The 18,663-nt window shown below is 42.3% G+C and overlaps 2 protein-coding genes across 6 annotated transcripts in view; one reads left to right on the top strand and one right to left on the bottom strand.

Annotated features, from left to right (window-relative positions):
- Positions 1-8,490, bottom strand: part of LOC148122889 (beta-1,3-galactosyltransferase 5-like) — a 61,385-nt gene extending 52,895 nt beyond the window's left edge. For 3 of the 5 annotated variants that reach the window (XM_087898724.1, XM_087898723.1, XM_087898725.1), the window contains exon 1: positions 6,162-6,355. The gene's annotated coding sequence lies outside the window, so the exon portion shown is untranslated. Of the gene's footprint in view, positions 1-6,161; positions 6,356-8,341 lie in introns of those variants that run through there. The other 2 variants (XM_087898721.1, XM_087898719.1) reach the window with 2 other exon arrangements.
- LOC125392825 (beta-1,3-galactosyltransferase 5) overlaps positions 1-18,663 on the top strand; it is a 580,132-nt gene that overhangs the window by 438,233 nt on the left and 123,236 nt on the right. The gene's annotated exons all lie outside the window — the stretch shown is intronic.

The following is an 18,663-nucleotide window of genomic DNA, read 5'->3' as shown; positions in this document are numbered from 1 at the left end:
CTCCTTAATGTATTCCACAATATAGAAAAAGAAAAGTCACTGCCAAACTCCTTTTATGAAGCTACAGTCACCCTAATACCAAAACCACACAAAGACACAACCAAGAAAGAGAATTACAGGCCAATCTCACTCATGAACATCGATGCGAAAATTCTCAATAAAATACTGGCAAATCGAATCCAAGAACACATTAGAAAAATCATCCATTATGATCAAGTAGGCTTCATCCCAGAGATGCAGGGATGGTTCAACATACGCAAATCTATCAATGTAATCCATCATATAAATAAACGGAAAGAAAAAAATCATATGATCATTTCATTGGATGCTGAAAAAGCGTTTGACAAAATTCAACACCCTTTTATGATAAAGGTGTTGGAGAGACTGGGGATACAAGGATCATACCTAAATATAATAAAAGCAATATACAGCAAGCCGACAGCTAACATCAAATTGAATGGAGAGAAACTCAAAGCCTTTCCACTAAAATCAGGAACACGACAAGGCTGTCCACTCTCTCCATACCTCTTCAATATAGTGCTTGAAGTTCTAGCAATAGCAATAAGACAACATAAGGGGATCAAGGGGATTCGAATTGGAAAGGATGAAGTGAAACTTTCGTTATTTGCAGACGATATGATAGTGTACATAAGCGACCCCAAAAACTCTACCAAAGAACTCCTACAGCTGATAAATACCTTTAGTAACGTGGCAGGATACAAGATCAACTCCAAAAAATCAGTGGCACTCCTATACACAAAGGATAAAGAAACGGAGAGGGAAATCAGAGAAACATCACCTTTCACGATAGCCACAAACACCATAAAATATCTTGGGGTTACTCTAACCAAGGATGTGAAAGACCTATTTGACAAGAACTTTAAGCCTTTGAAAAGAGAAATTGAGGAGGATACCAGAAAATGGAAAGACCTCCCCTGCTCTTGGATTGGGAGAATCAACATAGTAAAAATGGCAATTCTACCAAAAGCAATCTACAGATTCAATGCAATCCCCATCAAAATCCCATCAAACTTCTTCACAGACCTTGAGAGAACAATAATTAAGTTTATATGGAAAAACAAAAAACCCAGGATAGCCAAAACAATCTTATACAATAAAGGAACTTCTGGAGGCATTACTATCCCTGACTTCAAACTCTATTACAGAGCTACAGTATTGAAAACAGCTTGGTATTGGCATAAGAACAGAGAAGTCGACCTATGGAATCGAATAGAAGACCCAGATACTAACCCTCAAACCTACGAACACCTAATATTTGACAAGGGAGCTAAAGGTATACAATGGAAGAAGGAAAGCGTCTTTAACAAATGGTGCTGGCATAACTGGATGTCAACCTGTAGAAGAATGAAAATAGATCCATATCTATCACCATGCACAAAACTCAAGTCCAAATGGATTAAAGACATCAACATCAATCTGTCCACTTTGAACCTGATAGAAGAGAAAGTGGGAAGTAGTCTACAAGATATAGGCACAGGAGGCCACTTCCTAAGTAGGACCCCAGCAGCACAGACAATAATAGAAACAATGAATAAATGGGACCTGCTGAAACTGAGAAGCTTCTGTAAAACAAAGGACACTGTCAGTAAGACAAAAAGGCTGCCTTCTGACTGGGAGAAGATCTTCACCAACCCCTCATTAGACAAAGGTCTGATCTCCAGAATATACAAAGAACTCAAGAAACTAGACACTAAAACTCTAATTAACCCAATTAAAAAATGGGGTACTGATCTGAACAGAGAATTCACAACAGATGAACTTCGAATGGCCAGAAGACACTTAAGGTCATGCTCAACCTCCTTAGCGATCAGGGAAATGCAAATCAAAACCACTTTGAGATACCATCTTACACCTGTCAGAATAGCTAAAGTTAAAAACACCAATGATAACCTATGCTGGAGGGGATGTGGAATGAGGGGAACACTCATCCATTGTTGGTGGGAATGCAAACTTGTGCAGCCACTTTGGAAATCAGTGTGGAGGTTTCTCAGGAAACTGGGAGTCAACCTCCCTCAGGACCCAGCAATTCCTCTCTTGGGAATATACCCTAGAGATGCCCAAACATACTACAAAAGCGTTTGTTCAACTATGTTCATAGCAGCACTATTTGTAATAGCCAGAACCTGGAAACAGCCTAGGTGCCCCTCAATAGAAGAATGGTTAAAAAAGGTGTGGAACATATACACATTAGAGTTTTACTCAGCGGTAAAAAATAATGACATCTTGAATTTTGCATGCAAATGGATGGACATAGAAAACGCTTTACTGAGTGAGGTAAGCCAGACCCAAAAAGAGGAACACGGTATGTATTCACTCATAAGTGGATTCTAACCATAATTAAAGGTCTTTGAGCCTATTATTCGTGATCCTAGAGAAGCTAAATAAGAAGACGAACCTGATGAAGATTATTTACCTATCCGCCAGGAGGTAGGAAATAGTCAAGAGTCCCAGGTAACCTTGGGTGCATGGGGGGGGGTGGGAGGGTTGATGGAAGGGGAGAGGGTTAGAGAGAAGGGAGTAGGGGAGGAATGGAGAAAGCTCGGTTGACCGGGATGGGGGGAAGGGAGGAAGGATGAATGTGGGATCAGGGAAGAATATATTTCAACTAAGGGAGTCATATTAGAGTTTACAGGAAACTTGATTATATATGGGATCCCAGGTCCAAGGAGAGATCCCCAGATTGTTCTCTGGACAGAGGAGGGGGTGCCTGAACCGGCCTTGGCCCGTGACCATACTGATGAATATTTTGCTTATCACCATAGATCCCTCATCTGGCGTTGGATGACGATACAGATGGAGGCCCGCGTTGGAGCACCGAACTGAGCCCCCCAAGATCCAAACGAGGAGCAAAAGGAGGAAGAAAATGACGAAGGACTGCGAGGGATACTATCACCCACTGATACAAGGGGTCGGATCTAATGAGAGTTTACCAAGGCCAGATGGACCGTGACTGAACGAGCATGTGATCCAACCAGATTCTCTGAATGTGGCCGGATTTTCTGAATGTGGCTGGCCTGCAGTCTTTCCGAGAAGCCATTGACAATGACACTGGGACTGGTTTCCTCTGCATATACTGGATTTTTGGGATCCAGTCTGTTTGGATGCTCACCTTCCTGGACCTGGAGTGAGGGGGGAGGAACTTGGACTTCCCACAGGGCAGGAGACCCTGACTTCCCTAGGGGACAAAGAGGGAGGAGGAGAGGGAGGGGGGGAGTGGGAGGGCGTTGGGAGGAGGGGCGTAAATGGAAACTTTTTATAATTTAATAAAATTACAAAAAAAAATAAAAATAAAAATAAAAGAGTAGTGATGTGAGATAGATACTCACACATAGAGATATGAACACACACAGGAAGGATGGAGGAAGGATCCAGAGCAGGGAGAAAGGGTAAAAGGCAGGGAGAGAAATAAAAGGCAACGCTTTATGACCAAATCACTTTTTACTATCTCACCTTAAAAGTCACAAGCAGGTGCCGCCCAAGCTAACACACAGCTCGTCTGCAGCTCTCTGACTTTTCTACAGCCTGAAATTACTGTGCACTTTTAAGGAGTATACATTTGATTCCTTCCTAACCTGAGTAGCCTTAAAAACCTGTTTTGGTAAGAATAACATTAATAGCAATCTACCAACATGATTATTCACATTGCCTCATCCCTTTCCCCATTTTTCATAACCTGGGACAACAAAGAAGTAGATTGTGATTCGGATGGTTCCATTGAAGCTCTGAGAAGAATTTGAATAAAACCCATATAAAAGGGAGTTAATACCGAATGGTCATCCTAACTTGTACCTGCAGAGGCAGCCAACCAGGTGACCCTGCCTGTGTTAAACAAGAATGACAGCCAAGCTAATCTGGATGTAGGAACTCCCAGAAGTGGATCAAAGGGGAGCCTGATAAATGTACTGCTCCACAGAGAAATTGGGAATACTTAGTCAGCAAAACATAACGTATATAAGAAATTACGAGAGACCCAGGAGATTAAAAGAGGGACTTGCAGAGCTAGCACATGGCAATAAAAACACCCCTAGGGAACAGAGAAATGAGGTCTTGTAAGAAAGAGAATAGACAACCTTGAACAGAGACACTGGGAAGAGAGTCGAGACAGAGAGAACAAGCTACATGGAAGAGAACCCAAACCTGAGTCAGCACACTTGCCACTGTGCCCCAAAGTCTGTCCTTTATTCTGCCATCCTACAGAGCCCCAAAATATATATCTTATACCAACTGGCAATTATTCCTAAGACCAAGTTATTTTATTATTTGAGAAGCTTTTTATTTCTTTCCATAACAAAGCAAAACTCAGCAGAGTACTAAGAAAATGAGAGGTAATGTTGAAATAATCGTTGTCACCGGTGTCATAAAGAAAGATGGGACCATATCGTCCTCATGTGCACCCAGAGAAATAATAATATCGGCCTCTGTGGTGTCAATGGAAAGATCTGAGGTACAAGGTTGAATGAATGTGTCCAAGTTCCTCTGTCTCCATGAGTTCATAGGGAATGAGAGAGTGATCAACAACATCTTTAGCTCTGTTTGATTCCAAATGACTTCTAGCTCTTAGTGAGGATGTGGGATTATGTTCAAAATCAGATATAAAGAGTATGGATGATATCTTTACCAAGAGAATAACATTATATAGCATTCTGAACCCTTGATCTTGGTTTTCAACTCACTCCCATGTTATTTTTCTCAGATCCAAAAGAAACAGACAGCCTGGAGGTGGTGGTACATGACTTTAAGCCTTTAATACTCGGGAGGCAGAGGCAAGTGGATCTCTGTGAGTTCGAGATCAGCCTGGTCTACAAGAGCTAGTTCCAGGACAGGCTCCAAAGCTACAGAGAAACCCTGTCTCAAAAAACAAAAGAAAGAAAGAAAGAAGGAAGGAAAGAAAGGAAGAAAGAAAGAAAGAAAGAAAGAAAGAAAGAAAGAAAGAAAAGGAGAAAAAGAAAGGAATTAGGGATAAATGGCTCTCTGTGATGCCTATTAGCATTCCAAAGCACAAGGTGATCTCCAAGCATACTCAGTTCCTGTGGCTCCTCTCAGCTCTTCTAACCCTGCTCCCTAAACTCTCCTGCTCAGGGGATTCCCTTCCCCAGCTTCTCCTTCCCCTATAACCCTGCCATTTCATCCATGCACCCTCTTGACCTCTTCTTTTTGTTCTCCTCTCTCTCTTTTCTTCTCTTCTTCTCTTCTCTTCTCTTCTCTTCTCTTCTCTTCTCTTCTCTTCTCTTCTCTTCTCTTCTCTTCCCTTCCCTTCCCTTCCCTTCCCTTCCCTTCCCTTCCCTTCCCTTCCCTTCCCTTCCCTTCCCTTCCCTTCCCTTCTCTTCTCTTTCTCTTTTGCTCTGCTCGCCCCACTCCCTCTTCTCTCAAAGCTCAGTTCAGTCTACTACTTCCTGTCCCTGCTCTGGACTCTTCCAAGTGCCTCTCACTGTAGGCCCTCATGCCTACAATAAGAACCATCCCCTCAGCCATACCTTGAAGCAGCTATGTCCTTGCTTTATATAATTTTGTCAAAAGCTCTGCTTTTATCTTATCATAACTGGGTCTGCAGGTCCTTTCCCTACTCAGTACAGAATACAGATGGCTAACCAGTTCAGAGAGTCAGCTGAAAATTTGACTAGATGGCCAATGACAATCACAGTCAGCTTATATTACAAAGGACTCTGCTCCACTCCCAGAGCAAGTGTGCTCTCTGAATGATCACTCATTCAGGCTGAGTTATAAGGGCTGTGACAAGCTCAGATCTTTCTCAGCATTGGATGGTGTGTTTTTATCTCTATATTGAGATTATAAGGAGCCTGGGTTCATCTGGTATGTCAACGTGGCATCTAGACCACATGAATCTGGTCTGGAACATCACCACCCCACTCTTCCTTAGTTGGGTGTTGGAAATGCTATGTAACTTAATAACTAGCTGCCAAGGACTGTGGCTTCCAGAGTCCAGGCTTTAACCTATTCATGCCATAGAACTAGCAGGACAGCTGGTCATCAGTTATTTCAAAGTTCAGTCTGGGGACACTCAATCTCATGGTACTGGTTTTAAACTGAGATTATGTAACTTTACCAAAACCTCTATCATCCATCTTACCCACCCTTTCACTCTACAGCTTCAGATATTTGCTCAGATAATTCCCTCTTACCAGAAGCAAAGGAAAGTGTTGTCCAAACCCACGGGAGGCCAGCCTCACAGTCTGATGAGAGCGCAGTCCCCAAGCCTGAGATCAGGAAAAGTAGAAAGATCCCTTGCCAGTCGTGTGCTTCCCTGATGGCAGGGAGGTGAGCAGAGACAAGCAATAAGGTTCAGGAGAAAAGCCAGCTGGGTACTGGAGGCCACTCCTCAACTCCCATCCCCACCCTCCTCCCCTTTAACCCCACCCCAGCCCCTATATATACACCACAGACACACACACACACACACACACACACACACACACACACACACAGCTCACCCAACCCAGGGTGGGGCAAATGACAATGCAGTGAGCTCCTGATAGCTGATACTTAGAGTCAGGAAAAGGACACTCTCGCTCTGTCAGGTTCAAGGAAGGATCACATCCTGTTCGTTCAACTCACTTACTGGGGACAGAAGATACCAGGCAGCTATTCAAGACCACAGGAACGAGGAGTGGCTCTCAGGAACAGAAAACCCAGGAGAAATAGAATCTGATGCCCAGTTAAATGGGCAAACAGGACAGATGGCAAGTTCCTGAGCTCAGAGTGCAAGGCCAAGGCCACATCCCGGAGAGCAGAGACCGTCTCTGGGAGTCCCTCTCTGCACTGACTTAACCTTTCCTGTCCACTTCCTGTAACCAGCAAGTGGGAACAGAAGGGGGAGAGCCCAGCTGAAAGGAGACTCCCCAGCATGTCAGAACACCTGCCCTCATGTCATAAAGTCCAGTCTCAGTGAAGCCCATTGTTTATTCAGAGCACCTGCCCACAACCCACAAAAGAAGGAACATCTGGTGAGAGGAACATTCATAAAGGAAGAACTGTGTGGGTCAAGCTGGGGGTGGGGAGGAGGGAAAAAGATCTGCTCCCCAAGATCTCTTCCCAGACTTGATGCCAACAGCCTCGCCCTGAGCTTCTTCCTCAGAATTAGACTTTCGCTTTAATTTTCCTAAATAGACCCGTGCACAGTCACTCCTTAAAAAAAAAAAATACTCTTTGAAGGCAAATTTGCATATAACTCAAGCTTCTTTTTAAGAGAACAAAAACTTAAAAAGACAAGGCAGATAGATGGAGCATATACAAGACTGGATGGGTGATTGACAGGCAAGTAAGCAGATAGGTTTTTTGTTGTAGTTATTTTCAGTTCTTATGATTGAGCTGGAGCCTCCCACATGCCAGGAATTTCTCTACCACTCAGCTATATTCTTTTCCCAAAGCAATAATTTAACTGAAAAACTTCATTATACAGAATGGGCGAGCTGGGTGGTGGTGGCAGCAGTAATGGCAGAGCATGCTTTTAATCCCAGCACTTAGGAGGCATTGGCAGGCAGATCTCTGTGAGTTTGATGCCAACTTGGTATATGAATAAGTTTCAGGACAGTCAGGGCTACAAGAGAAACCCTGTAACAAAGAAGAAGGAGAAGGAGCAGGAACAGGAGGGGAGGGAGGGAGGGGGGAGGGAGTGGGGAAGGAAGGAAAGAAGGAAGGAAGAATGGATGGAAGGAAGGAAGGAAAGAAGGAAGGAAGGATGGAAAAGAAAGAAAAGAATGGACATTAAGTGTGTATAGACCTCAGCCATGTAACTAAGAATTCCCTACATTCAGAAAATGGACAAGAGCAACCAGTGGGCACCCCAGCATTGACTAGAGCAAGACCCTTCCCCAGACCCCACCTCATTAAAACCTATTTATTCCCCCATCCCTTTGACCCAGGGCAGAAATAGTAAATGAAGGAGAAACAAACACAGGAGGCGATGCTACATACACATAGGAAAAAAAATGATTTTTAAGTTGGTTGAACAAGTAGAAAAGTGAAAAAGAAATCTATAGCAGCTATCTTCTGTTAGTTTCAGTTTGAAAGCTGACTCTGTCCCGTAAAATTAGAAACCTGTGAACTGAAACGGGATGAGGAGGCAAAGGAGTTCATCAAATGCTGTGTCCATATTATGTGTAGCCCTCGTGTATGTGTGTGTGCTGTTACCCACCCAGAAACACAACTTCCCTCAGTGTGATGTATATACAAGACTCTGTCAGTGAGCCCAGGCTCAGACAAGCTCCGTGACATCTCTGCCTTAGTTTTACAGGAAGAAGGAACACATGGATGCCAGCCTGCCCTGCTGTCCCCTCGCCCTGGAGTCCAGACAGTTCCTTACCTTTGTCCCTGCTGGAGCTGAGGCAGGTAATGCCCTGGCTCAGGGGGCCCACAGACGCTGTCCAGGCCAGGGCGGTCGCTGACTGGGCAGGCATTTGCAGGTGGGCGGAGCGCAGGGCAATGCGCTCAGGGACCGTGATAGGTGCGCAGTGGAGGGAGGAGGCGCACTTGACTCTCAGGGTCCACAGCTCAGATCAGTGCCTGGGCCCCAGGACCACAGACCTGCTAGCTGCTCTGCTGACAAGCAGCCTAACTGTCTGCGAAGGTCCCGCCTCCAGAGTGCGCTGGCCAGAGCATCTTCCCTGGCACCAGCAATTGCGCAGATCCTCTGCAAAGACGCTGCTGGCTCTGCGTTCTGGCCTTCCCAGGGGACAGTCTCGAAGTTAACTTAGAAATCACTCCAGTGCAAGCCAAGTTTGGGGTCCTGAGTTCACAGACCCCAGAGGCCTTCAAAGACCATGATGCTCCCTCAATGAGGCCGAGCTGGGGGGGGGGGGGAGCGAGCCTGAAAGAGAGAGGGAGGGAGAGAGGAGGGGAGGGAGGCAAGAAAGGAGGAGAAAGGGAGGGAGGGAGGGAGGGAGGGAGGGAGGAAGGGAGGGAGGGAGGGAGATGATTCTCACAGGAAACCTTCCTGCAAGGTTAAAGAACCTCAAGGGGAAATGCGCCTGTGTCCTAAGCCCTGGGACAATGATGAAGGTACGATTCATTTTTCCCATTTTGCAGATGCAGAAATTGAAGCACAGAAAAGTTAAGAGGCTGGTGCTGGGTAATGCCCCCTGCACAGGCCAAGTGGAAACAGAATATAAATGTGTTGATAGAACAGAGGGAAAGAGGCTAGCTGGGATGGCAGAAGACACCAAACCCTTCTCTGGACTGAAAAGTGTCTATTTATTTATGTGCTCTTGTGTACAAAACTGCACAGCATTTTTGTCAATTGAACACTGCTATAACTCAGTACTTAACCTGAATCACACAGTGAAAATCTTTGGGAAGCTCTGAAGATGCCCAGTGCACAGCTCCCATCCCTAGCAAGTGGGTCTCACTTTTTTTCCCTTAAAATCCTGTGCTTGGTGGTCTCGGACAATGCAAGACCTTGTCTGCCTACAGTTAGCATGCCATTGTTTTTACACAAAGACAAACACGCTCCTGGGCTAGGGACCTGGAACAAAATTTTAGGACAACTGGAGTTCAGGGCCAGAATGACATGAAATCCTTTCAGATATGAGAGCGGGGGCCTGTGGGATGTCGGGACTGCAGTCTCTGCGAGAGAGGGAAGGAGTTGAGTGAAGCACTACCATCACCCACAGTTATTAAACACCCATGCTATTCTGGGCAGGGCTACAAGCAGAAGCTCAGCTTCCTGGGGTAACCAGGCCCTAAAGCATAAGCAGAACCAGGTTGTACAGAGCCTCCTGCAGCCAGGAATTGTACAGAGCCCACTGCAGCCAGCGTGCAAGACTGTGTCCACTACCCTCCATACCTGACCTCTCCATCCTGACCCTCCCTGACCTCAGAGCAGTCCCTCTCCCCACTGTAGGTGCCTGGCGTATTCGATCAGTACGTTAAATAACCAGATCAGCTCAAAGCAACAGATATAAACAACAGATATAATTTAATAATCGAAAAATGGGGAAACTCACGCTACGGTAGTAGAAGGTCCGAAGTCCAAACTGGTCAGGTGAGCACTGCGCAGTGAGAGCAAGCACCTATCTACCCCCATTTAACTACCTGGACTCCAGGCGGCCACACCCTAGCCAGATGTGATTGTCTGAGCTTCCCCATCATCTCCCCCTTTTGTCTAAACAAGATCGAACCAAACCCAATACAACTATATACAATAGGAACAGATACCAAATATAAAATTACAAGCAATAAACAACACATAACAAAAGTTTTACTAAGCATTCTATTTCAAGGAGTCTAAATAATATATTGAAATTAAGTTTAGCTAAATCATGAGGAAGGTAGCTACAATTATCTAATCTTCACCTCCATCAAATATTTGAGAAGGGAAGTAATATTACTTGAGTAAGCAGGAAGTACAATCGAGAAACTTCCAAAATGTGCAACAAATGACAGAGACAACTGACTACCTGGGCAATCACTCAAAGTCTCATTTGCAATGCTGAGGCAACCAACTTTGGCTAATGCTTAACGTAACTGACAGATTATTTTTAAAAGCAAGAAATATTTCAAAACTGTCTTACCCTATCTTGGCAAGATTTGACAGTTCTGCTAATCCATTTCCGGATACTTTATATCTCTGTCAGTGGTCAAGATATGGGCTTTTCTTTGCCCAAAGGCCAGTTCTGCCAAGAAGAAGACAAGCTCTAAGTGGAGTGTCTTTGGTGCTCAACAATCTCTTGAAAATAGATCGGTGTTGCCAGGAGCAATTGTGTCTCACTACCACAGAACTCTAAATTAGCTTAAATGCCATTTTCTACAGCTCTTTGAAGAGGTTGAAGATTATACTATCTATACTGAATATAATCTCTATGTATCTAAAGAACCTGGTTAGCCTAACTATAAATATGACAGACATAGATGACTATTGATCTACAATTTTTAATACCTATCTAACTTAAAGACTAAGAGAATAAACAACTATTCAATAAAGGAGAACAATGACCTCCAAATGTAAAAAATGTATATCATTACATAAACAATATATAACTATCTTAATCAGAGGTAGAAATGTATCAATACATAAACAATATATAAGTATGTTAATCAGGGGTAGAAATGTACAATGCAATATAGTAAATATATGTATCAATACAATATATATATATCTATATCAATACATAAAAAATGTTTCAAACAGAGGTACAAGCATACACACATACAATATTCAATATAATTTAACTTTGTATCAATATACAAGAATTGATACCAATATAATTGTCTAAAAAAATAACTCACAAATACCAATCTATTATTCCATCACCAATTATCCCTCTGTTTTTTTTAAAGAACACCCCTGAGCCTATAAAATTCCTCCCCCATCCCTCAACCATATACCAATTATAACCAATCCCTGAATGATGTCCCTAAACCTGAGGATAAACTGCTGGGAGAGGGGACGTCGTCAACCAAATTATGAAAAAACTACAGAATACAAGAAAAAAGGTGAATCCTAGAAATAGCCATGTAAGAGGGATATCATGAGCATCTTGTAAAACCTTACCCATGGTGTAAGTTAAAAGGCTATGGAAACCTTGAATGATTATATTGTCTGACATATTGCCCTTTTTAAATCTTACCTGTGGTTCAATTAGCAGGAGTAGGTGCAATAACCATTACCTGCCAGTAGGTGGCGGGTGCATCTGAATCCAAGTGCTTGATATTAGATGGGCTACCGGAATAGAAAGTCCAAGTCCAAATGGGTCAGCACCGAGCAAAGAGCATGCGCACCTATCTACCCCCGTTTATCTACCTGGGCTCCAGGCGGCAACATCCTAGCCAGATGTGACTGGCTGAGCTTCCCCATCACCCCACCTATCTCATAGTTTCTCAGCCAAGGTCAGCTTGGTTTTGAACAGTTTATGGACCTCAGGCAATTGAGGGATGTGATCAGAGGCAAGAATGTTTCATTTCTTTGTTTCTGTGTTTGCTTAGCTTACAAAATGGTGGGTTTGATTATGATATTACGTTAGATTGCACTTTGCTGAGATTACCTCAAGCTTGGGGTTGACAGGACTGGAGATCTCCTTTAAGAGTGAAGCCTATGTTGCAGGGACACACACACACACACACACACACACACACACACACACACACAGACCAGTAATATCTATCTCTGGACCAGAAAATGTCCCATGGAAAGAAAATTTGTCTACAGTTGAGAGCTACTTCTCCGGGAGAAAAGGACCCAGCCTGGCATGTGGCAGAGGAACAAGCAATACATGCTGAACCATGCAATGAAATCCTAATTAGTCTTATTAAATAAAAACCCAGAGTCAGACATTAGGCTGTGAAACCTGAAAGATCAGAGAAGCAAAGTTCTTACCTCTACAAAATTTTCATACCGAAAAGGCTAAGTCCTCAGACTGAAAGCCATGTCTTGAAATCTCAGACTGAATCCTGAGCTCCTGTCCCCTCCAGCCCTATATTCCTCTCTCCACCCAATCATATCCCTTCCCATCTCCATCTTCATAAGGCTGGAATTAAATGTGTGAGCCACCACTGCCGGGCTCCGTGTCTCTTTTACACAGATTCAACCTCATACAGCCCAGTGTGGCCTTGAACTCACAGAGTTCTGCCCCCTCTCCCATGTATTGGGAGTGAAGGTGTGTGCCACCACTGCCTGGCAGAGATCTGTCTGCCTCTTCTCCTGTGTGCTGGGAGTGAAGGTGTGTGCCACCACTGCTTGGCTTCTATGGTGAACTAGCGTGGCTAGCTCTGACTCTGATCTTGAGGCAAACTTTATTTGTTAAAGCACAAACAAAATATCACCACAGGACCAGTCAATGAGATGAGGAGTGATGTTGCCTGGTGTCTGTGGATGGCAGCTGGGGGTGGAGAAAGGGGTGCCTTCTTCCACAGTGTGGGTAGCCTGACAGGAACAGACCAATGTCTTCTGCCACTGCTGACCTGGCTTGGTCAGGGACACAGAGGAACTGTAGCTTGTCTGTCTCTCACTATTTTCAGAGAGCCTCAAGCCATTGCCAGTAAGATATCCACGGCTCCTGAGTCAAGAACCTGGGTAGGGGCAGCCTCTGGCTGAGGGATCCAGAGACTTTCCGTGAGGTTCTATGAGGCCTGGAAGATGGTTCTTCCCGAGAAGTCACTCTCCTAATCACAATCACTCTGCTGGGAAGGCTTTTTAACTCAAGGAGATAAAACAGGCTACATCTGCCTATGAGCCTCCTCCTCATACACCCTCACTCTCTTAGGTCTAGACTCAATGGATGACTCAGTATGATTGCTTTCAAGTGACTGAAGCTTGTTTAGCTGGAGGCACCGTTTTACTATGGAAGCTTGTATATGGGGACTTGATTCATAAAGAATTGTCTAAAACAACTGGGGGAAAGAGAGGAAAGAAAGAGTTAACATACGACATGCTTATGGGCATGGGAGAATGGCTCAGGGTGTTTTCCCAGTTAAAACTAGCAAAAGAATCTCAGCAACATCTTTGGACATACGGAAATGCTTGCCCATGACAGACGCAGACACCAAAGAATATGTGAATGTACAATAGAGACCAGGGGAAACTTGCAGAGTTTATTGCCATATTAACAGTTGTGGGGGGAAATAAGAACTCTGAAGCAAGAGATATCATCTTACAATAGTTGGCTTTTGAAAATGCTATGCCTACTTGTCAATCTCTAATGAGAACAACAAAAAAATCTGGGGACGTTTCTGATTTTATTAAGGCATATGCTGAGGTTACTCCCTCCTGTCTTGAAGCTGTGGATATAGCTGCCAAACTACAAGGGCAGACAGTTACTTAGATTTGAGCTTAACAAGAAAAGGGAAAATAAACAGGGAGGTATGCGAAACAAATGCTATTCATATGACCAAATTGGACAAAGCAGTAAATTATGCCCCCCCTTTGAAAAGGGAAACTATAAACTCCAATGCCCACATTTAAACTCAAAATGCCCTTTACACTATGCCCTTGCTGCCAAAAACAATGCCATTGACAAAGGGATTGTCAGTCTCCTTATCATAAGGATGGTATTCCCTTATTTGATGATGCTACACCCTTGGTTAATTCATGGCCTTGTTTGGCCAGGGAAACTGGGTGAGGGGCCCATCCTAGTCCCTTCAAACAGTGAGAGTAATCCAACAATATCAGACAACCAACCCCTTTATCAACAGGCAAGTATCCAAAGGCTGCAACAGGCAACTCCCGGCAGTGCAGGACTAGATCTCCGTTCCACCTCCACAACAATATTAACTTCAGACTCTTCTGTCATTTGTCTTTCTATGGGAGTCTATGGTCCCCTCCTGAAGGGACATTGGGCTTCATATTGGGCCAGAGTGTCACCTCAGTGCAGGGGATAAATGTTGTTCCAGGAGTGATTGACCCTGATTTTGCTGGAGAAATTAAAATTATTGTACAACCTACCACAAAAACAGTTCAGATTCATTCAGAGCACTGCGCAGCTCAGTTGCTGTTACTCCCATATCAAATTTCAGGCAACCTAGCTCCACAAGCTGAGTTAAAACCCTTATTTGATATCCTTCATGGTGATCATAACCCTAAATAGACACAACAGGAAGTGTGCTACTTGGTAGCAGCATGGACCCAAAATCTTCCCAGAGCTGGGGCAGTAAGTGTGGCTTTCCCAGTATCTATTCCATGAGAGTCGGCTCCCAAAGAACTGAGTGGGGAGGAGCCAGCCACCAACACACCATGACCTCTGTACAGCAGTTTGTATCATTCATGCAGGCAGAAAACATCACAGGTCTGAAATAAAGACAGATCCACAAGAAAGAAACCTCTAAACAGGTTATGGTGTGTTTTAAAATGTACGTAGGCTTTGGAGGGAAAAGAGAAAAGGTATAGACAGTAATAAAAAAAAAGTTAAAAAATAATGAAGTCTTTAAAGAGAGAAGTAAAATAATAAAGAAAAGCAAAGAGAGATGCAAAATACATAGAAATCTGGATCCTATATGTGATTGTGTTGACTTTAAATTTTTAGATTGTTGATAAATGAGCTGCTAAGAGACATTGGATTATAGAAGCTGCTAGATTAAACCAAACTATATATTTTAAAAGGTCTTGACTTCAAAATGAAAGCCAAAAGATGTATTGTTTTGGGGAAGAAGTTATGCTTTCATTTCCACAGAAAATCAAAGGTATGGATTTGTTCAGGGTTGAAGAAGATGAAGCTTGATTGAGGAAGACTTCCTGAAAATCATGACTACAGATATAAAGAAATAAACATAAGAAAAACGACAAGACATGTAATACATTTTACCTGCTGAAACATAAAAGAAGAAATCATCTTTTGCTGGCTTGTGTTCAACAAACATTCTATACTTGTATTCATGAAGATCTGCACGTTATATTTAAAAGTTAATGTATTTTTCAGAGAAAGGGAATCACACACCAATAAAAATGGATGACCCAGGCAATCCAGCATCTCAGTTGCAGTTTCTTCAGGGTTGTGCATCCAGAACTACTTCAAGGCTGGCTGGCTGAGGTGGTCCAGCTTCACAGACTAACTACTCCAGCCAAGACTTAACCAATATCCTAATTTTCTCAAGGTTTCCCCAAAAGATGCCAAAACCCCCATACAACAAGAAGTAGTCTAGTGAAAACAATGTCTACTTTCCAAAAAGATGAGTTATGGATATTTATCATCATTGGGGGTAGTGTGTGTTTACAATAATTATTGCTTATTGTCAGAAAAAGCTAAACAAATGAGTAAAATTCAAAGATCTCTTTCTAAAGAGTAATATATATATATATATATATATATATGAGGAGATAAATGGTAGATTATTGACTCCAATTCAAAAAACAGATATAATCACAAAATAGTTTACATTTGTATGGATTTTAGTATATTGATACAAATTTAAAGTTATTTTTGTTAGACTGTATATCTGTTTTAACTCATTTGGGGTGTTGTGCTTAAGGAGCTCATTTAAAAATATGATACATAATTAAGAAATACAGGTCAATAGTCATCTCTAATAACTAAATTTATAGTCATGTTAGATATTTTTTCAAGATCATGCAGAGATATATTTTAGATGGCTAGGTAATATTCAAACACTTCAAATACCTACAGAATGTGCATTTAAAATGTTATAACATAAGGATTTTATTGACAGTGAGACATGTCTAATCCTGGCAACCCCAACCTACTTCACAAAAGGTTATGAACATAAAAAAAAAAAACTCCATATGGAATTTGTTTTCTTTGTGGAAAAAGCTAGACACTGGGCAAAGAAACTGCCCTTGCCTCAATTGTTAACAATTGTCCAAATTGTCAAAGCTAAGAGAGCAGAACGCGAAAAAAGTGACTGCAAAACTTGCCAAGACAAAGTAGAAGAGTCATTCAAAATCCTCTGCTCCTCAGAAATATTTGTCAGATATACTAGGACTCTAGGCCAGGTATGATTGCCCCAACATTACAGAGGAAATTTAGATGACTCTTCAGACAATCAGATGTCCCTGTTGCTTGGCAATATCATACCCTTCTGGGATCTTTGATGGACTTAAAGATTAAATAATTTGACTTAAAGTTTTTATAGTTACAAAATAAGATAAATTAGGTATAAAATATTTATTCACAAAGATATAGATAATAGAGAATTTTTATTATAATTTTGCCAAATACAAGAGAACTAGATATTGTAACTGATTCTTACTTGATAATAACTGTTTTTATATATAGTTTACTATGTTAAAGTTAAAACCTTTTTTTTAATTAGACAAAAGAGAAAAATGTAATGAAATAATCTTTTGTACACTATGAAGATATATTTTTGACAAGGAGCCATCTGATTGGTTTAATAAAAAGCTAAATGGCCAATAGTTAGACCAGTAGTTAGGAGGGAGAGTCTGGAAGAATAAGGGCAGAGTCACAAGGAGTCACCAGCAGACAGAGAAGAAGCAAAAGATGAACATGTTGTGCTGAAAAATGTACTACCATGTGATAAAATGTAGATTAAAATGTGGGTTAATTTAAATTATAACAACTAGTTAGCAACAAGCTTAAGCTTTTGACAGAGCATAAGTCTCAGTGTGGTTATTTGGGAGCCAGTTTATAGGACAGAGATGACTTGCAGGACACAGAGAAAGTCCATCTACCCATCTCTGTGTGGATTCTACAAGCCCATGGGGTCTTGTTTTGCTTGCCACTGAATATAATCCTACAGCATGTCTGTGGTAACAGGGACCTCTAGAATGATCATATCTACCTGTGACATAAAGAAGTTGCCACTGTTTATACCTCTTTGGTTGTCTTTCTACTGAGTAAAGGAAGACAAAGGAGTAAAGAATTGTTTGTATAAGATGTTTATGATATAATTATTCCTTATACAGTTGATTAACATAATGCTTTGCCTTATGAGTCTGAAGAATGTCAAGTTTCCCAGTAGGACATACAGTCACCTATTCTTACTATTTATCTAATCATCCCATGTTGCATTTTATAAAACAGTACTTTGTCCCTTTTCCACTCAGAATTAGATTCACCCCAATGCCTCCCCCAGCAGCACTTGTCTTTACTGATGGTTGAGCCTCAAGACAAGCTGTTTGAAGTATTGATGGTCACAAGGAGTCCTTTCCTACAAAAGAATCCTCCACACAGAGGGTGGAATTAATAGCAGTCATTGCTGTTTGGAGAGGCTTAGACACAAACTTTCTAATTTATATACTGATTCCAATATGTGGTCAGATTATGTCCTCATATAGAAACTGCACCGCTCCTTTCTAGCCATTATAGGATTTTAACTTTGCTCTCAGAATTACAAAATGTAATCCAATCAAGGATCTATCCCTTTTCTGTGGGGTATGTTTGATCACACTCTTTGCTTCCTGGCCCTGTACATGAAGGAAAATGCATAACTGACCCCTGGACAAGAATCATAGCCCATTCCACAGAAGGAAGTCAACAGATCCACACACTATATTGATATGGGAGTCCCATCTGTGTATTGCTTGCATTGGTTAATGAATAAAGAAAATGCCTTGACCTGATAGGGAAGTACTTAGGTAGCAGAGAAGACAGAACTGGGAGGAAGAAGGCATAGTCAGAGAGATTCCATAGATCCACCTGAGATAGATGATAGAAATTTTACCTGGTAAGCCACTGTTATGTGGTGATATACAGATTAATAGAAATGGGATAATTAAAATGTAAGAATTAAACAATAAGAAACTAGAGCTAATGGGCCAAGTAGTGATTTAATTAATACAGTTTTTGTGTGGTTATTTCAGGGCTAAGCTAGTCAGGTGGCTGGGATGAACAAGCGGGGGCCCCCTCCCTGCAACACTGTATCATCAAAACACTGTGCTGTTCTACTTTCAGTTTCAATTCCCTTATGAAGATGCCCTGAACAACTGTATGAAATTGCCCTGCTTGTCCCACAATCACCCATACTCTTCCCATGGTAGTAAACCCACAAGGCCTATGTTCTTATGACTTATGGCAAATGGATAGTGAGATGTGAGTCAATAGGACAGGTCTGCTTTTGAGCAGGATAAGCTGGAAAGGGTTATGTCCTGGATGGAGCAGTCTGTTAACTGAGTCATGGGGGAGTAGCTCAGTTCACAGAGTGCTGGTCTAGCACATGCAAAGCCCTGGGTTCCATCCCCTACACACTGTAAAGGGCGGTGAGCACTCATGTGGTCCTAGC

This window comes from Myodes glareolus, chromosome 2 (assembly GCF_982192425.1).
Source record: "Myodes glareolus chromosome 2, mMyoGla1.1, whole genome shotgun sequence".
NCBI classification, from domain to species: Eukaryota; Metazoa; Chordata; class Mammalia; order Rodentia; family Cricetidae; genus Myodes; species Myodes glareolus.
This window is presented reverse-complemented; position numbering and strand designations above follow the sequence as displayed.